Below are 26,552 nucleotides of genomic sequence, written 5' to 3'. Positions count from 1 at the left end.
GTTTTCTGAATACAGGTCTTTTACCTCTTTGGTTAGATTTATTCCTAGGTATTTTATTTTTCTTTTTGCTATTTCAATTGGGATTTTTTTCTTGATTTCTGCTTCTGCTGTTTCATTGTTGGTGTACAGAAATGCCTTTGATATCTGGATATTGACTTTATATCCTGCTGTTTTGCCAAATTCATTTATTAGGTCAAGCAGTTTTTTGGTAGAGTCTATAGGATTTTCTATGTACACTATCATGTCATCTGCAAACAGTGACAGTTTTGTTTCCTCCTTTCCGATTTGGATTCCTTTTATTTCTTTTTCTTGTCTGATTGCTGTGGCTAAAACTTCCAGTACTATATTGAATAGAAGTGGTGAAAGTGGACATCCTTGTCTTATTCCTGTTCTTAGAGGAAAAGATTTTAATTTTTGCCCATTGAGTATGATGTTAGCTGTAGGCCTCTCATATATGGCCTTTATTATGTTGAGGAATGCTCCCTCTATTCCCACTTTGCCAACTGTTTTTATCACAAATGGGTGCTGTACCTTATCAAATGCTTTTTCTGCATCTATTGATATGATCATGTGGTTTTTGTCTTTGCTTTTGTTTATATGATGTATTACATTTACTGATTTGCGAATATTGTACCATCTTTGCATCCCTGGAATGAATCCCACTTGGTCATGGTGTATGATCTTCTGAATGTACTGTTGGATGCGGTTTGCCAAAATCTTGTTGAGGATTTCAGCGTCAATGTTAATCAGCAATGTTGACCTGAAGTTTTCTTTGTTTGTTGTGTCTTATCTGGTTTTGGAATTAGGATGATATTGGCCTCAAAAAAAGAGTTTGGGAATCTTCCATCTTTTTGGATTTTTTGAAATAGTCAGTGAAGGATAGGGATTAGCTGTTCCTTAAATGCTTTGTAGAATTCTCCTGTGAAACCATCTGGACCAGAGCTTTTGTGTGTTGGGAGTTTTTTGATTACTGCTTCAATTTCTTTTTGCTGTTATTGGTTTTTTCAGGCTTTCTGCTTCTTTTTCATTGAGTTTTGGAAGATTATATTTTTCAGGAAATTTGTCCATTTTATCTAGGTTTTCAAATTTCTTGGCATACAGTTCTTTGTAGTAATTTCTTACAGTCCTTTGTATTTCTGTGATATCAGTTGTAATCTCTCCTCTTTCATTTCTGATTGTGTTCATTTGGGTTTTCTCCTTTTTTTTTTTTTTCTGGATGAGTCTGCTTAAAGAGTTGTCCATTTTGTTTATCTGTTCAAAGAACCAACTCTTGGATTCCTTGATCCTTGGAATTGTGCTTTTAGTCTCTATGTCATTTAATTCTGCTCTGATCTTGGTTATTCCCTTCCTTCTGCTTGCTCTGGGCTGTCTTTGTTGTTTTTCCTCCAGTTCTTGTAGATGTAAGGTTAGGTTGTTTGTTTGAAAGGTTTCTATCTTTTTCAGGTGGGCCTGTATCAGTATGATCTTCCCTCTCAGGACTGCCATAGCTGTGTCCCATAAGTTTTGGGTTGATGTGAGTTCATTTTCATTTGTTTCCAGAAACCTTTTGATTTCTTCCCTAATATCAATCTTGACCCATTCATTGTTTAATAGCATGCTATTTAATCTCCATGATTTTGTGTGTTTTGGTTTTTTTTCCCTTGGGGTTGGTTTCTAGTTTCAGTCCCTTGTGATCCGAGAAAATGCTTGGTATGATTTCAATTTTTTGAAATTATTGAGGCCTTTTGTGTCCTATCATGTGGTCAATCTTTGAAAATGTTCCATGTACATTTGAAAAAAATGTGTATTTAGCTTCTTTGTGATGGAGTGTTCTGTATATATCAGTAAAGCCAATTTTATCAAGGGTATTGTTCAATGCCACAATATCTTTGTTGATATTTTGTTTGGATAATCTGTCCATTTTTGATACTGGGGTGTTAAAATCCCCCTCAATAATTGTGTTGCCATCAATACTTTTCTTGAAGTCCTCTAAGATTTTCTTTATGTATTTGGGTGCTCTATGTTGGGTGCATATATATTTACAATATTTATGTCTTTTGGTGGATTCTTCCCTTGAGTATTATGAAATGACCTTCTGGGTCTCTCTTTATGGTCCTTCTTTGGAAGTCTATTTTGTCAGATATGAGTATTGCTACCCCGGCTTTTTTTCCTGTCCATTTGCTTGGAAAATTTGTTTTCAGCCCTTCACTTTCAGCCCGTGCAGATCCTTTATCCTAAGGTGGGCCTCTTGTAGGCAGCATATGTGTGGGTCTTGTTTTCTTATCCAATCCGCTATTCTATATCTTTTGGTTGGAGCATTTAATCCATTTACGTTTAAGGTTATTATTGACAGGTACTTATTCATTGCCTTTTATGTACGTGTGATCCTCTCTCACTCTCTCTTTTTCTTTCTTTCCTTAAAGCAGTCCCTTTAGAATCTCTTGCAGAGCTGGTTTATTGGAGGTGTATTCTTTTAGACTTCTTTTGTCTGAGAAGCTTCTTATTTGGCCTTCTATCTTAATTGAGAGCCTTGCTGGGTAAAGTAGTCGCGGTTGCAGGCCTCTGGTTCTCATTACTTGGATTATTTCTCGCCATTCTCTTCTGGCTTGGAGTGTTTCCATTGAGAAGTCACCTGTTAGGCTTATTGGCGCTCCCTTGTATGTTACTTCCTCTTTCTCCCTCCCTGCCTTATGATTCTCGCTTTGTCTTGAAATTTTGCCATTTTAATGATGATGTGTCTTGAGGTGTATCTCTTTGGGTTCCTCTTGATTGGGACTCTTTGTGTTTCCTATATTTGTGTGACTTTTTGTCTCATCAAATTAGGGAAGTTTTCCATCATTACTTTTTCAAATGGATTTTCTATCCCTTGTTCTTCTTCTCCTTTTTGTATCCCTATTATACGGATATTATTACGTTTCATATTGTCTTGCATTTCTCTTAATCCCTCTTCATTCTTTCTGAGCCTCTTTTCCTTTTCTGGCTCTTTCTGGGTGTTTTCTTCTACTTTATCCTCTAGCTCATTGATCCGACCTTCTGCTTCATCGATCCTGGTTTTCATTCCTTCTACTGTGTTCTTCAGTTCAGAAATTGTATTCTTCATTTTCTCTTGGCCCTTGTTGAGAGATTCTATTTCCTTTTTTATGCTGATGTAGTTTTCATTGAGTTCATTGTAGCTTCCCTGTAGTTTCTGGTAGCTCATTTTGAGCTCATTGAGCTTCCTGACAATCATTGCTTTGAACTCAATATCTGATAGTTGAATTGCCTCTATTTCATTTAGCATTATTTCTGAGGCTTCCTCCTTTCCTTTCATTTGGGGATTGTTTCTTTGTCTTCCCATTTTTTGGGAGACTCTTGTTGTTCACCTCAGCTTCTTATATTGATCTGTTCTGCCTCCCTGGGTTTATGATGTGAACTTCTTTAGTGGAATAGCAGTGAGTTTCAATGGTGCTGTTTCCCTGATCTCCCAAGCTCACTGGTCTTGGGCTGTTGTTTAAGTTGGCTTTGTGTTTACCTTTTTGCTTTGATTGTTGTTGAGTCCTTCTTTGATGTTTCTTCCCACCAGCTGGTTAAATGAGGGTCACTCTGTCCACTACCTCCTCAATTTTGTTGTGCTGGTGAGGGCAGGTTGTGTTGAAGCTGGTTCTTCTGTGTGTATAAGGTTTAAAGAAATCTTGTTCAGTTGTTTGTATTGGGTACTGTCTCTACTGTTTAGTTGTATTTCCATATAGGTCCTGGATTGAGGTTTGTGTGGTTACTACTCCCTCCTCCACCTTCTTCTGTTGTTATCTGTTAGTGGTTCCTTTGTTTTGGGGGTTCCTCTTCCAGTGGGTATCCTGGTGTTCACCTCCTCCACCTATTCTTTTTTGTCATCAGTTGGAGGAGGAAGGCAAAATGGTTTAAGCCAGCAACAGAGAATTCTATGCTATTTACAGTAGTAGCAAGTAGGGAAGATATAGGAGATCCTTTGACTATGTATAGTGTTAACCGTGGTCTTCCACCCAGCTAGCTGATTTTTAGAAAGGATGGAAAGAAGATAAGACTCTTGTTGGGGGAGGAAGGATTGTGAGTTGGATCTATAAAGCAGAGAGGTTGTGGGCGGTCAGATTCTGGGGTAAGGTGAGTGTAAATGATAGTAAATAGGTGTAGTGTGTGAGAGAATAGAGTTAACCACTATAGTAAGAGAGTTTAGGAAACTTTGAAATGGGCTAATATCTGGGGGTTGGGGGTGTTGTGTAGTAATTACAATTGCATGGAACAGCAGTTATTTACAATAATATTATGGCAACATTCATATGACAGAGTCTATGAGATCTAGGTAACAAGAATAGGGAGTACAGAACATCGAGTAGTATGCTGATGGGACACAGGTGAGTTAATGGACAGTAGATTAGTAATACAGTATAGAAAGAGATATCAGGGGAAAGCTGTGAGGTCATACAATAAAACCAGCCTAGCAAAGCAGGCTATACAAAAAGAAGAGGGATATAAAAATATTGTTAAAAAAGATGTAGGAACACTGGAAAAATAATAATAATACAAATATGCAATAACTTACAGGTTCTCTGTAATAGTAGAGTGACATTTATCTCACTGTCCCAGCTGTTGTGATGCCCCTTCTTTGAGTTCAACTTTGGTCTTTTCACAGATCCAGGATTTTGTCTCACTTGTAGGTATTTGGAAAAAAATTTTAAAAAGTAAAAAATAGAAAAGGCAGACGAAGGAAGGAAGAAGAGATAAAATTGGAGGACAGGAAGGAGGAAGGAATAAAACAAGAAATCTGGTAAGAGAGGAAAAAGAAAAATCAAAGAGAATAAAAACAATAAAAATTAAAAAATTAAAAATTGTTAAAAAATAGAATCAAATTAAAAAGTCTCTTGGTTTCAAAGTGGCCAAACCAGTATTTCTGCTCTTGCTGGCCGAGGCAAGCTGAAGGATGATTTGTTTTTTTTTTCTTCTGTGGCCAGAGGAGTTCACACCGGCTCCTCAGCCTTGGCGCCTGGGTGTGGGAATCAGGTCTTTCCCCAGGGTTACTGCTGTGGACTGGGGTGCAGAGATGCTCTCCCTGCACTCGCGCCCCATGCACTGGCGTGTCCATGGCTGGGTAGCAGGGAGGCTTGAGCCACTGATCACTTTAGGAGAATTCCCCAAACAGTGTCTGTGTCTATTCACCCCTTCCTCTTGAGAAATTCCTCCCATTCAAGCCCGCCGCTCCCCACAGTGGCCTGGCTTCTTCCACTGCCAAAAGCTCCAGCCAGACCGGTGACTGTGGGGGTCCAGGTCCGCTGCATGACTCAGCTCCTTTGGTGTCCACTGCCTCCAAATGTGCTCACAGCCCCCGTGTGTTTGCCAGCACCTGAATTCCTCCCAGAGCCACTCAGACCTTGTTTGGCTGGGGAGGGAGCAGTTGACCTGGCTCTCTCCCAATGACCCTGTGGCTAACCCAGCAGCAGCCTGGGACCTGGGGCTGCAGCCCAGGGACCACACACTGGTCCCGGGACCCTACCTTGTGGCAGCACTCCCCTTAGGGTCCATTCTTTGTTCTTTCGATTCTGCCACAATCCTTGGTCCCCTATTTTCAAAAATGCTAAAGTATGTTGGTTGCTTGCCTCTCTATTCCATAGATCGGTCAGGATTTTCTCCCCTGAGCAGAGGAAAGCAGAATCTGCTTCTTCCTACTCCGATGCCATCTTAGCCCCCCAAGTGATTTCAACAGTGCTGCAAATAAAGTTGAGGAAGCAAAGAGAAGTGAATTCTCTCTTCTGAGAATGCAGATGCTCAGAATAAATAAGAGGTCTGAGGATGATCAAGGTTGCATTTCAAATCATGATGGGAAAAGACTGGGGAATGGGCTTTGTGTTATTTACTATTATTTACATTGAATCTGTAATCAATATGTTTTTAGAAAAATAACTTGTCATGAGAAAAATTAAAGGTGATTTTTGTTTATGTGATTAATCTAAAATCCCCATAATTTTTAAAAAATTGTTTATTTTTAGAGAGAAAAGAAGAGAAGTAGAAAGAGAGGGAAAGAAACATCAATGTGTGGTTGCTTCTCATGCACCCCCTACTAGGGACCTGGCCCACAACCCAGGCACGTGCTCTGACCAGGAATCTAACCAGTGGCCCTTCAGTTCACAGGCTTCTGCTCAATCCACTGAGCTACTCCAGTCAGGGCTAAAATCCCCATACTATTTATTTAATATTTTCATGCATTAACTAGCAAGTGAGTGCATCAGAGGGAATTTATTTTTGCAATTCTAATGTTCTCACAGTTATTGACAGTGAGATAGAACTTGAAAATAGAAGGAATACAAATAAGTTACCTGCCACATTTCTACAGATTTCCAATTTCATAACATGGTATGGTGGCAGGATTTGGAAAGGGGACTAGAATCAGGGAAATGAATAGGATGTGATTAACATGAAATGTACAAACTGGACTTACCAGAGTTTATTAGAAAAATTCATGGAGCTGACAGTTTAAGTGAAAGTATTATTTGAACCTTGCCCTTCAGAATCGCCTTCATTTTCTGTTGTTTTCTTTTGTTTCTGCACACTTCCTCACCATCTTCTAAGCAAGAAACTTTCTCTGAGCCCACCTTGAGTGGTGGCTTTTCTCAAGGGTATGCCCTTGTCTTATCAAACACTTTCTCTTCTTCCCATATACAAGTCTTTGCATCCAGCTGAGTACTTTCTTCTGCACTTTAGACCCACTTACTAACTGTCCAGAGGACCACCTTGGCTTGAATGTCTCCTGCCATTCAAGCTCAAAGTTTCTAGAAATGGTCTTTTGATATTTTTCTCCACTGACTCCAATCACCATTCAACTTCCAAACTAGTTTTGATAAGACGATTTCAGACTTATCCATGTATTTCAAGCTTTTTCCAAATGAGGGAAAAATAAGCTGTCCATGCACATATATGCCTGCCACATATGAGTCTCTTTCTGGGTGTCCCCTAAATCTGTGTGTAGTCTTCTATCCAACTGTACAATTCAGGTGCCTTAGCTTGGGTTCCCCTAGAAGTAGATGGAGACTTAGACAATGATGTGCTTTAAAATAGTTCATTTGGGATATGATTCTACAGAAGACCAGTAGAAAAGTAAATAAGTGAAAGGGAGAGGAGCCAATGAAATGCGCGTAATTAAGCTAGTCCACTTAATGGGCAATTCAGTCTCTTCTGCTGTAAAATATGCACAGCATTGTTCAACCCAGGGAGGGGAAAGAGATTCCACCAACTCTCACCACTTCTCTCTTGAGACCTCCTCCAAGGGGGTGTTCATTCAACACCTGCCACATGAAAGCTCACTCAGGTAAAGACATGAACATGCTGGTGATAGCATTGGGATGACATGCACCAAATGATAAGGTCTGAGGGATTATAGGAGCAGTACAAAAATCTCAGGGTCATTCTTGACTTCTTCTTCTACATGTTTAATGCTTTCTATTCATTTTAATCAAATGCCTTGTCTAGTAGACTCTACTGCCTATATAACAGATAAATGTCATATTCTCTCCATATTCATCTCCAGCTCTCTAGTTCAGGCCACAATCACCCATTACTTACTGGCACAGGTTCTTAGCTTGTCCCTCTGCTTTTATTTTTTTTTAATTGTTTTACTGTTCAATAAAAGTTGCCTGCATTTAACATACCCCACGCACCCCCACCCCAGCCATTCCTACCTCCCACCACTGTTTCCATCCCCCTTGATTTTGTCCATATGTTCTTTACAGTAGTTCCTGAACCCCCCCCCCCACTTACCCCCATTATCTACCCCTACCTCCCTTCAGATTGTTCTTAATTTTAATATCTTTAGTTATATTTTGCTTTTTTTTTTTTTTGGTTGGTTGACTAGGTTTCACTTAATGGTGAAAACATATATTTGTCCCTCACCACCTGGCTTATTTTATTTAGCATAATGCTCTTCAGTACTATCCATTCTATCATAAAGGGTAGGAACTCTTTCTTCCTTTCTGCTGTGTAGTATTCCATTATGTAAACATATCACAGTTTTTTTATCCACTCATTTACTGGAGGGCATTACAGGTTACTTCCAGCACTTCACTATTGTAAATTGTGCTGCTATAAACATTGGGGTGCAAAGGTTCTTTTGGATTAGTATTTCAGGGTTCTTAGAATATAATGACAGCAGTGGAACTGCCAAGTCAAAAGGCAGTTCCATTTTTAGATTTTTGAGGAAATTTCATACTATTTTCCACAGTGGCTGTACCAGTCTGCATTCCCACCAACAGTGCACTAGTGTTCCCTTTTTCCACAACCTCACCAGCACTTGTTTGTTGATTTGTTGATGATGGCCATTCTCACAGGTATGAAGTGGTATCTCATTGTGGTTTTAATATGCAATGCTAGTGAAGCAGAGGATCTTTTCACAGTTCTCTTGGCCTTCTGTATGTCCTCCTTGTAGAAGTGTCTGTTCAAGTCCTTGGACCATTTTTTTACTGGGTTGATTGTCTTCCTGGAGTGGAGTCCCATGAGTTATTTATGTATTCTAGAGATCAAACCTTTGTCCAATGTATCATTGGCAAATATGTTTTCCACATAGCTGGTCCTTTTTATTTATTTTAATGCTTTCTTTAGGCATGCAGAGACCTTTGAATTTGATGAGGTCCCATTTGATGAGGTCCCATTTTATTTATTTTAATGCTTTCTTTAGGCATGCAGAGACCTTTGAATTTGATGAGAATGAAATGTATTCTTTCATTTATATCCCTTGCTCTAGAGGAAATGTTACTGAAAATATTACTGCATGGAATGCTTTAGATTTTCCTATGTTATCCTCTGGTACTTTCATGGTGGCACAGCTTATACTTAAGTTTTTTATTTACCTTGAATTTATTTTTAAGTGTGTTTTTAAGTTGGTGATCAAGTTTCTTTTCTTTTTTTTTCCTTTTTTTTTTTTTTTTTGTTGCATGTAGCTGTCCAGATCTCCCAACACCATTTGTTGAAGAGGAGATTTTTGCTCCATTTTATTCTGCTTCCCCATTTGTCAAATATTAATTGACCACAGAGAGTTCAGTTTATTTCTGGGCTCTCTGCTCTGTTTCCTCAGTTTATATGTCTGTTCTCATGCCAATACCAGGTTGTTTTGATTACAGTGGTTTGTAATACAGTTTGATATCAGGTATTGTGATCCCTCCTACTTTGTTCTTATTTATCAAAATTGCTGAAGCTATTTGGGGTCATTTATGGTTCCATATATATTTTTGAAATGTTTGTTCTATATCTCTGAAATATTTCATTGGTATTTTAATAGGTAATGTATTGAATCTATAAGTTGCTTTGGATAGTATGGAAATTTTGATGATGCTAATTCTTCCACTCCATGAACATGGTACATGCTTCCATTTGTTTATGCCTTCCTTAATTACTTTTTTCAGTGTTGTGTAGTTTACTGTTGTAGGTGTACTACATCCTTGGTTAGATTTATTCCTGGGTATTTTATTTTTCTTTTTGCTATATGAATGGACTTTTTTTCTGATTTCTGTTTCTGATATTTCATTGTTGATGTACAAAAATGCCTTTGATTTCTGAATATTGACTTTGTATCTCACTTTTTTTGCCAAATTCACATATTAGATCAAGTATTTTTTTTTTTTTTGGTGGGTCTACAGGATTTTCTATTACACTATTATGTCATCTGTAAACAAGAACAGTTTTGCTTCCTCCTTTCCATTTTGGATGTGTTTCATTTCTTTTTCTTGCCTGATTGCTGTGTCTAGGACTTCCAATACTATGTTCAATAGGAGTGCTGAAAGAAGACATCCTTGTCTTGTTCCTGATCTCAGTGGAACGCCTCTAAGTTTTTGCCAATTGTGTATGACGTTGGTGGTGGGTCTCACATATATGGCCTTTCTTATGTTGAGGAATGCTCCCTGCACTCCTACTTTGCTCAGTGTTTTTATCATAAATGGGTGGTGTACCTTATCAAAGGCTTTTTCTGCATCTCTTGATATGATCATGTGATTTTGTCTTGCTTTTTTATATGATAGAATACATTTATTGATTTGTCAATATTGTACCAACCATACACCCCTGGGATGAATTCCACTTGATCATGGTCTCTTCCACATATTGCTGGATGCAATATGCAGTTTGCTTATATTTTGTTGAGGATTTTAGTGTCTATGTTAATCAGCAGTATTGGCCTTTAGTTTTCTTTCTTTGTTATGTCTTTATCTAGTTTTGGGTTTAGGATGACCCTAGCTTCATAAAAAGAGTTTGGGAGTCTTCCACCTTCTTGGATCTTTTGGAATAGCCTGTGAAGAATAGAGGTTAACTCTTCCTTAAATACTTTGTAAAATTCTCCAGTGAAACTGTCTGGTTCAGGGCTTTTGTGTGCCAGAAGTTTTTTGATTACTGCTTCAATTTTGTCAGCTGTTATTGGTCTGTTCAGGCTTTCTGCTTCTTCATTGAGTTTTGGAATATTATGTTTCTAGAAATTTGTCCATTTCACCTTGGTTTTCAAATTTCTTGACATATAGTTATTCATAGTAATTTCTTGTAATCCTTTGTATTTCTGTGGTATCACATGTAATCTCTTCTCTCTCATTTCTGATTATATTTATTTGTGTCCATTCTCTCTTTTTCTTGATGAGTCTCTTAAAGGCTTGCCAATTTTGTTTCCCTTCTTAAATAACTATATCCTGGATGTATTGATCCTTAGGATTGATCCTTTTGTCTTCATGTTGTTTAATTCTGCTCTAATCTTTGCTATTTCCTTTCTTCTACTAGCTCTGGGCTCTTTGTTCTTTGAGTTCTTGTATGTATACAGTTAGGTTGTTTATTTGAAATGTTTCCATCTTGTTTAGGTAGACTCATGTCACTATGAGGTTCCCCTTCAGGATGCCTTCACTGTGTCCCATAAATTTCAGATTATTTTGAGTTCACTTCCATTTTTTTCAGGAAAGGTTTTCTTTTTTTTATTTCTTCCTGATCCCATGTTTATCTCATTTATTGTTAAATAGCATGTTATTCCATCTCCATGAGCTTGAATATTTTGAGTTTTTTCCTTGAGGTTGGTTTCTAGTGTCAGTCCCTTGTGGTCACAGAAAATGCTTGATATAATTTTAATTTTCTTGAATTTGTTGAGGCTTCTTTTGAATCCTATCATGTGCTCTATCTTTGAGACTGTTCCATGTGCATTTGAAAAGAATGTGTATTTTGCTTCTTTGGGGTGAAAGGTTCTATATTTATCAATTAAGTGCATTTGATATAGGACATTGTTCAATGTCACAGTGTATTCCCTGATACTTTGTTTGGAAGATCTACTCATTTTTGACAGTGGGCGATTAAAAGTCCCTACTATAATTGTGTTACTGTCAATATCTTCTTTGAAGTCCTCCAAGATTTTCTTTATGCATTTCCATGCTCCTAAGTTTGGAACACATATATTTACAATGTTTATGCTTTCTTGATAGATTCTTTCCTTGGGTATTATGAAGTGACCTTCTGGGTCTCTGTTTATGGCCCTTGTTTTGAAATTTATTTTGTCTGATATGAGTATTACTACTCCAGCATCCCGCCCCCCTTTCATTTGCTTGGAATATTTGTTTCCCACCCTTCATTTTCAGTCTGTGAATGTGTTTTGTTCTGAGATGGGTCTCTTGTTGGCAGTCTATGTATGAACCATAGTTTCTTACCCATTCAGCTATTCTATGTCTTTTGATAGGAGCATTTAATCCATTTAGGTTTCAGGTTATTATCGATAGATACTTTTTCACTGCCATTTTTTCATACCTGTGTTCTCTCTGTCACTTGTTTATTTCCTCTTTGAAGCAGACCCTTTAGCATCTCTTGCAGAGCTTGTTTGGAGGAGGTATATTCTCTGAGGCTTTTTTTTTTTTTTGTCTAGAAAGCTCCTTAGTTGTCCTTTCATTTTAATTGAGAACCTTGTTATGTAGAGTAATCTTGCTTGTAGGCCAGTGTTTTTCATTGCTTGGAATAGTACTTCTTATTCCCTTCTGGCATGGAGCATTTCCATTGAAAAGTCAGCTGCTTGTGTTATCAGGGCTACCTGGTATGTTACATCCTGCTTGTCTCTTGCTGCCTTTAAGATTCTCTGTTTGTCTTGGAATTTTGCCATTTTAATTATGATGTGTCTTAAAGTGGGCTTATTTGGGTTCCTCTTGATTGGGATTTTCTGTGTTTCCTAGATTTGTGTAACTTTCTCTCTCATCAAATTAAGGAAGCTTTCCATCATTACTTTTGCAAACAGGTTTTCTATTCTTTGTTCTTCTTGTTGTTCTGGTATCCCTATTATATGGATATTATTACGTTTTATATTGCCCTGCATTTTCCTTAACACCTCTTCTTTCTTTCTGAGTCTTTTTTTTTTTTTTCTTTTCTTGCTCTTTCTGGGTGTTTTTTTTTTTTGTTGTTGTTGTTTTTTTTTGTTTTTTTTTTTTTTTTACCTTGTCCTTCAGCTAGCTAATTCAATTCTCTGCTTCATCAAGCCTGCTTTTGACTCCTTCTACTGTGTTCTCCAATTTGGAAATTTTATTCTTAATTTTCTTTTTGGCCTTTGTCAATAGTTTCTCTTTCCTCTTTCATGTCGATATAGTTTGCAGTGATTTCATTGTAATTTCCCTGTAGTTTTTGGCAACTTTCTGTGAGCTCTTTGAGCTTCCTTATAATTATTGCTTTACACTCAATATCTGATAGTTGACTTGCCTCTATTTCATTTAGCATTCTTTCTGAGGCTTTCTTCTTTCCTTTCATTTTGGGTTTGTTTCTTTATCTTCCCACTGTTTGTGAGATGCTTCTTGTTAGCTTCTGCTTCTTAAATTGATCTGTTCTGACTTTCTGGGTTTATGGTGTGAACTTCTATGGTAGGAGAACTGTGAGGTTCAGTGGTACAATCTCCTTGATCTCCTGAAGTTGTTGCTCTTGGGCTGTCATTTATGTTGGCTCTCTGGATGTCTTTGGGTTTTGATTGTTGTTGGTTCTTCTTTGGTGGGTCCTTTTCCCCAGATTGTTAAATGAGTTTCACTCTGCCTAATGCATCTTGTATGCTGTTGTGCGGGTGTGTACAGGATGTGTTGATGCTGGTTCTTCGGGTTGTCCAAATTTTTGAGGTTTCTCTCTCGCTATCGTTCAGTTGTTTGTTCTGGGTAATTTCTTCACAATTATTTGCAATTCCAGATTGGTTCTGGGTGGAGGTTAATGTGGCTTCCACTCACTCCTTCACCTTCTTCTGTTATTATCTGCTTGTTGTTCTTTCATTGGTGTGTTCTCTCCTCCAGCAGGTATACTGCTGTTCACAAGTGCCGCCTACTCTTTTATGTAATCAGTTGGCAGGGGGTGAAAGTGCATTAAGATAATGGAAAGTGTATTCTATGGGATTTAGAGTACCAACTCATAAAGAAGACATAGGAGCTCCTGTAGATAAGTATAGTGTTAACTGTGATATTTCAGCTAGCTAGTCACTTTTTAGAAAGGGTGGAAAAAAGTTAAAACTCTTGTTAGAAGGTGGAAAGATTGTGAGTTGGATCCAGGAAATAGTGAACTCAACTGCCAGTCCAGTTCCTTAGTTCACTGTTGGACCCCCAGTGCCCTTCTGCACCATGACAATGCCTTCAGTCCACCAATTGTGCTGTTCTTGAGGTGCACCAATTAGGGGCAACTCACACACAACCTTTTCACTCTTTGCTGTCCTAGGTGCTAGAGACTCTCAAAATCTCTTCAGGGTAGTTTGGCTCCCCCACTGGGTTAAGTCCTTCTGGGGACTGCTAGCTCCCTGAGCCCTGCTGCTCTATTGTGCAGGGGGCACCTCTTCCTTCCTCTTAGCAAGCTAGTCTGGCTCTGAAGGGCAGAAGCACTGTCGTGGCTGAGGCAGGGTGCTGGTACACCTCTGTTGCTGTGGTGGTGGCTGCTGTGGTGGTGAGGTTGGGGGCACAGCTGCGGGTGTGACTTGGTGGAGTGTGCACCACTGGAGTTGTAGGCATGGGGGTGTGTCCTCCTCTGCTGCTGCAGTAGGGCACAGCCATGGTTCAGCAGGGTCAGGTGTGGGCTTCTGGGGCCTCAGACACAAGTGGGTGTACTCCACAGCTGAGGCCAGAGAGGGGGTAGGGGTGTGGCTGTGGTTGTGGTAGCAGGAACGTGCCCTCAGCAGAGGCTGTGGAGGTTTCAGGGTCGCAGCCAGGGGATGTGGGTCTGCTGCCTAGGAGAACCCCCTAAACCACCAGGGAGAACCTTCCTTTTTTTTTTTTTTTAAACAAATTCCTCCTGTTCAAGCCTGCTACTTCAAACAAGTGCCTGGCTTCTTACACTGCCCAACTTTCCAACCAGACCAGAGACTATCTGGGTCAGGGTCTGTCATTCCCAACTCTTCTCCCTTTTCAGGCATCACCCAGCTCCCCAGGTTCTCTAGTAATGACCCAGGCAGCATCTACAGTCTCAGTGAGTGGATACTGCCCCTGTGCCTTTGCTGCTTTATCTTTATTTCCCCCAGCTACTTCAAGCATACAGGTCCATCCTGGTGCTGCTGTATCCTCCCTGTTTGTCTGGAGAGGGAGCCATTGACCTGGCTCTCTTCCAAGAATCCTGTGGAAGGCCTGGCAGATCCAAGCCTGGAGATCCAGCCTACCTGGCCCCCACACTGGTTCCAGGAACCTTATTGTCCTAAAGCAATATCCTTACCATTGGATTTTTCAATGTCCTCTACAATTTTTTTCCAACCTTCATATAAGCTGGATACCGTTGGCTGTTCACTCTGTTCCTCAGAAGATTGGCTAGGTGTTCCACTGTGTGCAGGGGGAAGTGGACTCCACTCCCACCTATCTTGCCACCATCTTAATTCTCTTGTGCCTCTCTGCTTTTAGTCTCTAATTATTACCCAGATTGAAGATAAAAGCAAATCCAATCACCTCACTTCACTGGCATATAATTTTCCATGGCTTCCTATTTATCTTAGAATAAATTTCAGTATCCTTAATAAAAAGTATAGGTATGTTAATTATCTGCCCCCAGGTACCATTTCTGGTCTCATTTCTTGTCATCATAACCCTCGTGTATTTTGTTCATATTGAACTTGATTCAGTTCAACAAAAATGTGCAGGTCTAGATAGATGTATTTTCTTCTCCTTAAAAAATTGTCCCTCTGTTCTATGAGTTCTTTGTTAAGCTAACATGTTTTCCTGGTCTTAGCTTGGGCATTACTCCTTTACATAAGGGGCTTCTTCTCTGGACTTGAATAGCATATCGTATGTCCCTGTCAAAAACTTTGTCACACTCCAATGTAGTTTCTTTTTGGCTTGGCTGCTTATCTTTCTAGACTGAAAGCCCTGAGAGAACAGGGTCACTAGAATTCTCTTTCTTCCAGATATGCTATGGTTCTCTTTCCACCATTATAACCTCTAGCATCTAACAAAGTACCATGGCATGTTGAATGGATTAATACATGAATTATTGACCTGAATTACTGTCAAAGTTAACAAATTGCAAATTATTAACCTTCTAATAAATTTTAATTTTTCTATTTACTATTATGTATTAAAATAGTCTTTTTTACGGCTAAAAATCTATGCAAGTTAGTGATAGAGTCTGATTCAGAACACTTTGAAAAACTTGTGCCAAAATTACACCCTAATGTTTCAACTTCCAACATCATTTATAGGCCAATTTTAGACTTATTTACATATTTCAAGTTTTTCTCAACTAGGGAAAAATAAGGAATTCTTCCACATACATGCTTGCAACCTAGACATATTACAAGGCACAAGACTTTTTGTTCCTTCTTCTTGTGACCTGTGATGCTGAGCTATGTGTTTTTTATTGTCAATAAATATTTTCTGAATTGAAACACAGATTTGAGTCTCTGAAGTACAATATTTATTTCATTAAAATATATATTGCATATAAATATATTATGTATTATACATTATAAAATATATATTATATAATACATGTTTATTATATTCTATATATGCATATGTGTATATGCATATATAGAATATACACACACATATATGCACATATATGCTGGCAAAGTGAGAAAAACACAAAGTATGAATTTAGATGGATTTGGGTTCAATTCTGACTCTACCATTTTACTATTTAGTTGTTGGTATTACTCACAAATTATTTAATTTCTATGAGCTGCAATTTCATATTGAGCAATATGGATATAATAGCACCTACTTTGTAGGGCTGCTGTAACAGTACTTGGTATGTGAACAGTGTTACACAATACATATCTAATTATTTTTAGTAATATTGATAAGTTGATAGGCTATGACAGAGAGGAGACAACTGCATTTTCTGTCACTGGAATTGCAGGGATTTGCAAGTATAACTCACTCTGGTGTTCCCTGGTAGGGGCAAGAACACGCACATAGATAATCCAAACTAGAATTGGTAAATATGTTAAACACTGGTAATTGTGGTAGTTATGAAGCAACAAAGGTCAGCTATAGGGTTTGGGGGGCATGGTTCTATACAAGTCTCCAACTCTTGAGAAGTAGGGGGGGGATGGCAACATTTCTGGCTAGGTCTCTACACATTCTGGTTACTGGCACAGTCCTTCATTTCTTATTTGGCAGAGATTAATACACCTGTGGCTTTTTGGCTATCTACTCAAAAATAAACCTGTTTGTGCTCATTTACCATTTCCTTGGCCATAGAGGTATATATCATCCCTGCTTCAAGGATGTGTTTCAGGTTACCTGAAGGCATGAAAGATTAAGAAACATTTTTGAAACTGGAGACATCAAACCTTATAAGATTATATGTGTGTGTGTATGTATGTGTATATATATATATATATATATATAGAGAGAGAGAGAGAGAGAGAGAGAATGAAGGTGATCATACAATTAGATACTATTCTGTGAGAAACTCAGGCAATTCTATTGTTGAAAGATGTGAATTACCAACACTTAACAGCAAAACTCATCCTAACCAGTAAATTTGTTTTATTTCTAGTAATGAACTTGCACAGAATTTCTATAGCAATAGAAGTGTGCCCTTGAGGTAACTGCATTTTTCTAGAAGTACCTCTGAGAATGAGGCACCAGCCATAGGAACTGCCATCTCCTTTTCATTTTACCAAAATGATATTTTTTTAAAAAATCATTGTTGTTCAAGTACAGTTTTCTCCATTTCCCCCACACCACTCCCCCCTGAACCACCAACACCCACCTTCCACCCTCAATCCTACCTCCCCTTGGCTTTGTCTATGAGCATTTTATACCTGTTCTTGACAACTGTTCCCCTTCTTTTCTCTGGTATATCCTCCCCCCTCACCTCTGGTTACTGTCAGTTTGTTCTTATTTCAATGTATCTGGTTATATTGTGTTTGCTTGTTTGTTTTGTTGATTAGGTTCCATTTACAGGTGAAATCATGAGGTATTTGTATTTCACTGCCTGGCTTATTTTACTTAGCATAATGTTCCCCAGTTCTATCCTCTGGAGATATATAAAGCCAAGAAAAAAAATTTGTCCACATTTACACCTGGTTCACAGGATGCACTTTTAATTTGAACAAGCAAATAGAAAACATTCATTGGGATTAAATCAAAATATTATATAGTTGATTTAATTAAATCAATAAATACTTGGCAAAGTATCATAAAATTACTCCATAAGTAGCCTTAATACATTCCTGAAAACACACATTACATTCAACAAATAATCATTAATTTTACTGTATGTTAGGATCACTTGCATACTGCAAGTGTGACATGGATCTTAATATTCTCCTCAGACTTAGGTACCAGTTTCTCTAATGTACATGCAATTTTCTATTTTATGCTATTTCTTATCCAAAATTTACATTTTTATTTCTTCTTATTCAAAATTGTAATAATTCTCTACTGAGTTCTAGCATGAAGTTTACTGTTTATGTGTGAATAAAAGTATACCTTTTTCTCAATGATGTAAAGCACTTTCACTTTTTCACAAAAACAACATGGCAAAACTAAGATTTTTACAGTTTGTATAAACTGTAAAAAAAACTAAGATTTAAACAGTTTGTATAAACTAAGTTTATACAAACTGTTTAAAGTTTGTATAAAGCAAATGGAAAACTGGCACAATCCTTTTAAACGTTAGAGCTACTTAACAAAGAGATTTAAAAAAAAAATCAAATTGTGCTATCTTGTGTTGTTTGAAGTAGTGACTCTAGTGTACTGCTTTTTGATAGCCAATAAACACCAGTATGGATACAAGTAAACTTCAACACACTTGATGATGAACTACAAAACTTGAATAAACTCTCATTATCTCAGTGATGACTCTGGACTTTAGCTTTATTAAAAACAAATCACAAGAGCCACAGGTTTGATTGATTGTCTTCACAGCTATAAAATGTATGGAACATTTCTACTGGAGGTGGAGAGAGCAAAATTTTAGAATCTAACTCCAAACACGAGGTCTTCAATCACATGGTTATAGTAGAAGCAGACATGTTCATAAAATAAGACCCTCCCTGACCTTTTGGCCACATGATCCAACCCAAATTGGGCCCATGAGCTTCTTCCATTTGAAACCAGCAAGAATTAAGACTAGAAGAATACAGTCCTGAAGTGGCTGCATCTTCTACTACCAAACAACATGATTTATGGAGAAGTTGCCAGGAGCTGCCCACTTCACTGTGATGTGAGAAATAAAAGGCTTATCAGCAGTAGAAAGAAAAGTAATCAGCCCCTCAGAGAAAAACATGGCTGAGAGATACACAAAGAGAATGATTTGGACTACAATCAAAACTCTGGATTGTAGTTTATTACAGTCCAGAGACCCAAGGATACTCTTGTGGAGGAATTCCAAGAGTTGATAACCAATTCCCAAAGCTCCCCAGCAAGTTTTAATCTACCTATAGTCAAAAGAATCCTGATTAAAAAACAGAATACTAAATATTTTTTGAAATCCAGAGATAAAAAATAAAGGTTTGTGGTGTAATAAATATTAACAGTTGTCCTGGGGTTTGAAAGATATTGTTATTTAAAAAAAAATTGTTATTCAAGTACAATTGTCTCCATTTTCACCCCACAAGGGCCCCATGTCCCACCCATCCACTCCCCCCCACCCTCAAACCTACCCCTTTGACTTTGTCCATGTGTCCTTTAAACATGTTCCTTAATGGACTTTCTCTTATTTTCCCCCATTATTCCTCTCCTGCTCCCCTTGGTTACTGTCAATTTGTTCTTTATTTCAATGTTTCTGGTTATATTTTACTTGATTGTTTTGTTGATTAGGCTCCACTTGTAGGTAAGATTATATGGTATTTGTCTCTTATTGCCTGGCTAATTTCACTTAACATAATGCTTTCTGGTTCCATCCATGCCATTGCAAAGGGTAGGAGCTCCTTCTTCCTTTCTGCTGTGCAGTATTTTATTCTGTAAATGTATCAGTTTTTTATCCACTCATTTACTGGAGGACATTTAGGTTGCTTCCAGCACTTGGCTATTGTAAATTGTGTGGCTATGAAATTGAGGTGAATAGGTTCTTTTGAATTTCTCTTTCAAGATTCTTGGGGTATAATCCCAACAGTGGTATTGCAGCATCAAAAGGAAGTTCCATTTTTAGCTACCTGAGGAAATTTCATATTGTTTTTCACACACCATAAAATGCATGGAACATTTCTACTGGAGATGGGGAAAGCAAAATTTAGAGTCTAACTCCAAAAACCAGATTTCCAATCACATGGTTATAGTGGGAACAGCCATGCTCATAAAATAAGACCCTCCTCCACCTTTTGGCCACATGATCCAACCCAAGCTGGGCTGGTGAGCTCCTTCCATCTGAAACCAGTGAGAATTTGCTGGCTGCACCAGTCTACATTCCCACCAACAGTACACTACAGGCCAATATTGCTGTAAATATAGATGCTAAAATACTCAACAAATATTAGCAAACTGTATCTGCAATATATTAAAAAGATTATACACCATGATCAAATGGGGTTCATCCCAGGGATACAAGGATGGTACAATATTTGCAAATCAATAAACATGACATATCACATAAACAAAAAGAAAGATAAATATCATATCATATCAATAGACACAGAAATAACATTTGATAAGAGACAACACCAATTTATGATAAAAACCCTCAGCAAAGTGGGAGTATAGGGAACATTCCTCAACATAACAAAGGCCATATATGAGAAACCAACAGCCAATATACTCAATGGGAAAAAAACTAAAATCTTTCCCACTAAGATCAGGAACAAGACAAGGATGTCCTCTTTCACCACTTCTATTCAACATAGTATTAGAAGTTTTAGCCACAGCAATGAGATGAAAAAAAGAAATAAAAGGCATCCAAATTGGAAAGGAGGAAACCAAAGGATCATTGTTTGCAGATGACATGATAGTGTACATAGAAAATCCTACAGACTCTGTCAAAAAAACTGCTCGACCTAATAAATTAATCTGGCAAAATAGTGGGATAAAAAAGCAATATTCAGAAATCAAAGGTGTTTTTGTACAATGATGAAATATCAGAAAGAGATTGTGAAACTAATAATGTCATGTAAGGTTTTTCCTTAAAGCATTTCAGCTCTACTGTATCCCCATTGTAATTTATTCTTTATTATAGAGAACCATCCTGGGTGGCAATGGTAAATGTAGTTCAGCTCTGGTTCTGAAAACCAACAGGCAACAGGTGGCATACAAGAGCCAGGCCCACAGATGGGCTTTTTTATGGAGAACCAGGCCTGCATTATATATAGGCTGCTTTGAGGCTTGCTTTTGCTAAGACTCCCTCACTCTGACTTAAGACAGCATATTTTTAATGCATATCTTTGAACTAAGTTCCTAAGGTCTGTGCTAAACCATGCCAAGGACAGAGTGTAACCAGATCAATCACTGTTATCATTCCCTTGCATTTGCAACATCCTCTTCTTTGTTTTCTGTGAGAAATAATCAACAGCACCCTTTTCTTTGTTATCTGTAAAAATAATCATCTAAAGCAAACCTGAGCATAATGAATGAGGACCTTTCTTGATGTAATGTTCCTAAAAAGATATAAAAGTCTGTCCAGGCAAGGGTTGGGGCACTCTCACTCAGAGAGTGGCCATGCTTTCCCTTTTCTCCACAGAACTTCTGCAGTCCTTGTGAATTTTTTCATTGCATCCACAACATCACAGACACTGATGGCCAGAGTCTGCATCATCTGGCCCACAGAACAGGGACACATGGCTGTGAGCCACCGTTGTGGACAACACACCAACTTAGTCGGAGTGTATGCATCAGCCCAGGTAAGGGCAGATGACGCTGAATGCTTTTCAGTAAGGTCGTAGGGTATGTTGGATTTCAGAGAAAAAGGGATTTCTTCCAAGGTCGCCCTCTCTTGCAGCCATTTTGTATCTGCACCTTCTTTAGTAAGCAGGAGCTGTGCTCTCTCCCAAGAGATAAGACTAGATCTCTTGTCTACTAGTAAGCATGACTTGCTACACTCTGCAGGCATGGGTTGAACAGTTAAAAGTCACTAGGGTGCTTGCCACTAGAAGACACCCATGAGAGGATAACCTGGAATGGGGACTGAGACAAACACTAGGTTTCCTGAAAGCTGCAAGCAAAATTTGACTCAAAGAGAGGCAAACTGTTAAAGCACTCACAAACCCATGCCTTGACACAACCCCCAGCTAGGTTTAGGCTTGGGAGAAAGAGCAAAGAGTTTCCCATTAATCCATTTTAAAAGCAGCAACAAGTTACAGGGTTATTTACAAGTGATCAGCAGATTCTTTCTTTCAGGCCACCTCTTGCATTCCTTTGGATTTTGACTTTTCCTCCCATCCACCTGCATAAGGAAAAGCAGATGGTGAAGGAGTGTTTTGATTTTGACTGGACTCCAAAGACCACTTTCCTGGAGAAATGAGTGTTAGTCACAGGTTTTGTATGAGAACATTTGGCATCTGCCAGACTCTGAAGACAAAATGCACTGCCTCCCGTCAGCTTGAGAAATTGGGTGTTCCCATGTGAGTCAGAACCTAGTGAGGGTGTCTGGGATCAATTCATGAGACATGCAGGGGTCTTATAGGGACCTCCAAAACAATTTAATATAATTTCTCGCTTATCCAGGAATGCATGATATAAAGGTTGGTCACCTAGCATTTTGAGTCTCCCCTTGCAGTCCAAGACACTGGGGGGAGAATCCAAGACCCACAAGCAGGGTTAAGGTACCTGGAATATCTGGCAGCCCTTCCTGACAGTTTTCCACCACCAGCAAATGTTGACCCACTACACTCTCCTCATTAGCAAGAAACAGGATCTGAGAGAGCAGACAAAATAAAAGTGAAACTGTAACTTGTTTCATAATCCCTGCACTTGCAGTGGCAGGATTTTCACAAAAGGTTCTTTTTGATTTGTTAACGAATTTCTTTTTTTTTTTCTTTTTTTTTATTCTAAAAATGGGTTTTTTCCACAAGCTTTTATGATTTTTTGGGCTTATTTCTTATTCTTTTTTTTTTTATTTTAATCATTGTTCAAGTACAGTTTTCTCCCCCCTACTCCCATTCCAGCCCACCCACCCAACCCTCTGCCCTTCTCCCCCCATTACCCCCACCCCTAGTTTTTGTCCATGTGTCCTCCAAATTTGTTGCTGTAAACCCTACCCATTCCCCCCTGAAATTCCCTCTTCTCTCCCCTCTGGTCACTGTCAGACTATCCCCTATTTCAGTATCTTTGGTTATATTTTGTTAGTTTTTTTGTTTTGTTTTGTTGTTTAGATTCCTGTTAAAGGTGAGATCATGTGGTATTTATCTTTCACTGCCTGGCTTGTTTCGCTTAGCATAATGCTTTCCAGCTCCATCCATGCTGTTGCAAAGGGTATGAGCTCCTTCTTTCTTTCTGCTGCATAGAATTCCATTGTGTAAATGTACCATAGTTTTTTGATCCATTCATTTACTGATGGGCATCTAGGTTGCTTCCAGCACCTAGCTATTGTGAATTGTGCTGCTATGAACATTGGGGTGCATAGGTTCTTTTGAATTGGTGTTTTAGTATTCTCAGGATAGAGTCCCAGCAGTGGAATTGCCGGGTCAAAAGGCAGATCCATTTTTAGTTTTCTGAGGAAGTTCCAAACTGCTTTCCATAGTGGTTGTACCAGTCGGCAGTCCCACCAACATTGCACTAGGGACCCCCTTTCTCCACAGTCTCTCCAACACTTGTTGTTTGTTGCTTTGTTTATGATGGTCATTCTGACTGGTGTGAAGTGGTATCTCATTGTGGTTTTAATTTGCATCTCTCTGATAGCTAGCGATATTGAACATCGTTTCATGTGTCTTTGGATTTTTTGTATGTCCTCCTTGGAGAACTGTCTGTTCAGATCCTTTGCCCATTTTTTTAATTGGGTTACTTGTTTTCTTAGAGTGTGGTCGTGTAAGTTCTTTATATATTTTGGAGATTAAACCCTTGTCTGAGGTATCATTGGCAAATATGTTTTCCCATACAGTTGGTTGTCTTTTTATTTTGATACTGCTTTCTTTAGCTGTGAAAAAGCTTTTAATTTTGATGAGGTCCCATTTGTTTATTCTTTCCTTTATGTCCCTTGCTCTAGGAGACAAGTCAGTAAAAAAGTTTCTGTGTGAAATATCTGAGATTTTCCTACCTATGTTCTCTTCTAGGACTTTAATGGTGTCACACTTTATATTTAAGTCTTTTATCCACCTTGAATCTATTTTTGTATAAGGTGTAAGTTGGTGCTCGAGTTTCATTTTTTTTGCACGTAGCTGTCCAGTTCTCCCAACACCATTTGTTGAAGAGGCATTCTTTATTCTATTTTATGTTGCTGCTTCCTTTGTCAAATATTAACTGACTGTAGAGGCTTGGGTTTATTTCTGGGCTCTCTGTTCTGTTCCATTGGTCCATGTGCCTGTTTTTATGCCAGTACTAGGCTGTTTTGATTACAGTTGCCTTGTAGTATAGTTTAGTGTCAGGTATTGTGATCCCTCCTACTTTACTCTTCTTTCTCAAAATTGCAGCAACTATTCGGGGTCATTTATGGTTCCATATAAATTGTTGAAGGGTTTGTTCTATGTTTGTGAAATATGCCATTGGTACTTTAATAGGTATTGCATTGAATGTGTAAATTGCGTTCGGTAGTATGGACATTTTGATGATATTAATCCTTCTAATCCATGAACATGGTATATGTTTCCATTTGTTTGTGTCTTCCTTGATTTCTCTCCTCAGTGTTATGTAGTTTTCTGAATACAGGTCTTTTACCTCTTTGGTTAGATTTATTCCTAGGTATTTTATTTTTCTTTTTGCTATTTCAAATGGGACTTTTTTCTTGATTTCTCCTTCTGCTGTTTCATTGTTGGTGTACAGAAATGCCTTTGATTTCTGGATATTGACTTTGTATCCCGCTGTTTTGCCAAATTCATTTATTAGGTCAAGCAGTTTTTTGGTAGAGTCTATAGGATTTTCTATGTACACTATCATGTCATCTGCAAACAGTGAGAGTTTTGTTTCCTCCTTTCTGATTTGGATTCCTTTTATTTATTTTCCTTGTCTGATTTCTGTGGCTAGAACTTCCAGTACTATATTGAATAGAAGTGGTGAAAGTGGACATCCTTGTCTTGTTCCTGTTCTTAGAGGAAAAGATTTTAATTTTTGCCCATTGAGTATAATGTTGGCTGTAGGTTTCTCATATATGGCCTTTATTATGTTGAGGAATGCTCCCTCTTTTCCCACTCTACTGAGTGTTTTTATCATAAATGGGTGGTGTACCTTATCAAATGCTTTTTCTGCATCTATTGATATGATCATGTGGTTTTTGTCTTTGCTTTTGTTTGTACGATGTATTACATTTACTGATTTGCAAATATTGTACCATCCTTGCATACCTGGAATGAATCCCACTTGGTCATGGTGTATGATCTTCTTAATGTACTGTTGGATGCTGTTTGCCAGTATCTTGTTGAGGATTTTAGCATCAATGTTCATCAGCGATATTGTCCTGTAGTTTTCTTTCTTTGTTGTGTCTTTTTCTGGTTTTGGAATTAAGATGATGTTGGCCTCATAAAAAGAGTTTGGGAGTCTTCCATCTTTTTGGATTTTTTGAAATAGTCTGTGAAAGATAGGTGTTAGTTCTTCCTTAAATGCTTTGTAGAATTCTCTTGTGAAACCATCTGGTCCAGGGCTTTTGTGTGTTGGAAGTTTTTTGATTACTGCTTCAATTTATTTTGCTGTTATTGGTTTGTTCAGGCTTTCTGCTTCCATTTTATTGAGTTTTGGAAGGTTATATTTTTCTAGAAATTTGTCCATTTCATCTAGGTTTTCAAACTTCTTGGCATACAGCTCTTTGTAGTAATTTGTTACAACCCTTTGTATTTCTGTGGTATCTGTTGTAATCTCTCCTCTTTCATTTCTGATTGTGTTTATTTGGGTTTTCTCTCTTTTTTTCTTGATGAGTCTGCTTAAAGGCTTGTCGATTTTGTTTATCTTTTCAAAGAACCAACTCTTGGATTCATTGATCTTTAGAATTGTGCTTTTAGTTTCTATGTCATTTAATTCTGCTCTGATTTTGGTTATTTCCTCCCTTCTGCTTGCTCTGGGCTGTCTTTGTTGTTGTTCCTCGAGTTCTTGTAGACGTAGGGTTAGGTTGTTTTTTTGAAATGTTTCTAACTTTTTTAGGTGGGCCTGTATCGCTATGAACTTCCCTCTCAGGACTGCCTTGGCTGTGTCCCATAGGTTTTGGGTTGTTGTGAGTTCGTTTTCATTTGTTTCCAAAAAACCGTTTGATTTCTTCCCTAATATCATTCTTGACCCATTCATTGTTTAATAGCATGCTGTTTAATCTCCATGAATTTGAGTGTTTTGTTTTGTTTTTTCCTTGGGGTTGGTTTCTAGTTTCAGTCCCTTGTGATCCGAGAAAACGCTTGGTATGATTTCAATTTTTTTGAAATTGTTGAGGCTTGTTTTGTGTCCTATCATGTGGTCAATCTTTGAAAATGTTCCATGTACATTTGAAAAGAATGTATATTTAGCTTCTTTGGGATGGAGGGCTCTGTAAATATCAGTAAAGCCCATTTCGTCTAGGGTATTGTTCAATGCCACATTATCTTTGTTGATATTTTGTTTGGAAGATATGTCCATTTTTGATAGAGGGGTGTTAAAATCCCCCACAATAATTGTATTTCTGTCCATATCTTTCATGAAGTCCTCTAAGATTTTCTTTATGTATTTGGGTGCTCCTATGTTGGGTGCATATATATTTACAATATTTATGTCTTCTTGGTGAATTCTTCCCTTGAGTATTATGAAATGACCTTCTGGGTCTCTCTTTATGGTCCTTCTTTGGAAGTCTATTTTGTCAGATATGAGTATTGCTACCCCAGCTTTTTTTTCCTGTCCATTTGCTTGGAAAATTTGTTTCCAGCCCTTCACTTTCAACATGTGCAGATCTTTTATCCTGAGGTGGGTCTCTTGTAGACAGCATATGTGTGGGTCATGTTTTCTTATCCAATCAGCTATTCTATGTGTTTTGATTGGAGTGTTTAATCCATTTACGTTTAAGGTTATTATTGATAGGTACTTATTCATTGCCTTTTATGTACCTGTGATCCTCTCTCACTCTCTCTTTTCCTTTCTTTCCTTAAAGCAGTC

At 38.1% G+C, this 26,552-nt stretch overlaps 1 long non-coding RNA gene across 1 annotated transcript; it reads right to left on the bottom strand.

Moving 5' to 3' along the window:
* Positions 1-2,230: 2,230 nt before the first annotated feature.
* LOC118496902 lies at positions 2,231-26,552 on the bottom strand. The gene is made up of 4 exons (XR_004899462.1): positions 26,521-26,552; positions 22,477-22,484; positions 11,627-11,743; positions 2,231-2,250 (listed from the first exon to the last, which is right to left on the bottom strand). It is a non-coding gene; the product is annotated as an uncharacterized LOC118496902 (long non-coding RNA).

This window comes from Phyllostomus discolor, chromosome 9 (assembly GCF_004126475.2).
Source record: "Phyllostomus discolor isolate MPI-MPIP mPhyDis1 chromosome 9, mPhyDis1.pri.v3, whole genome shotgun sequence".
NCBI classification, from domain to species: Eukaryota; Metazoa; Chordata; class Mammalia; order Chiroptera; family Phyllostomidae; genus Phyllostomus; species Phyllostomus discolor.
The sequence above is the reverse complement of the archived record's forward strand: the minus strand, read 5'-3'. Positions and strand labels throughout refer to the sequence as shown.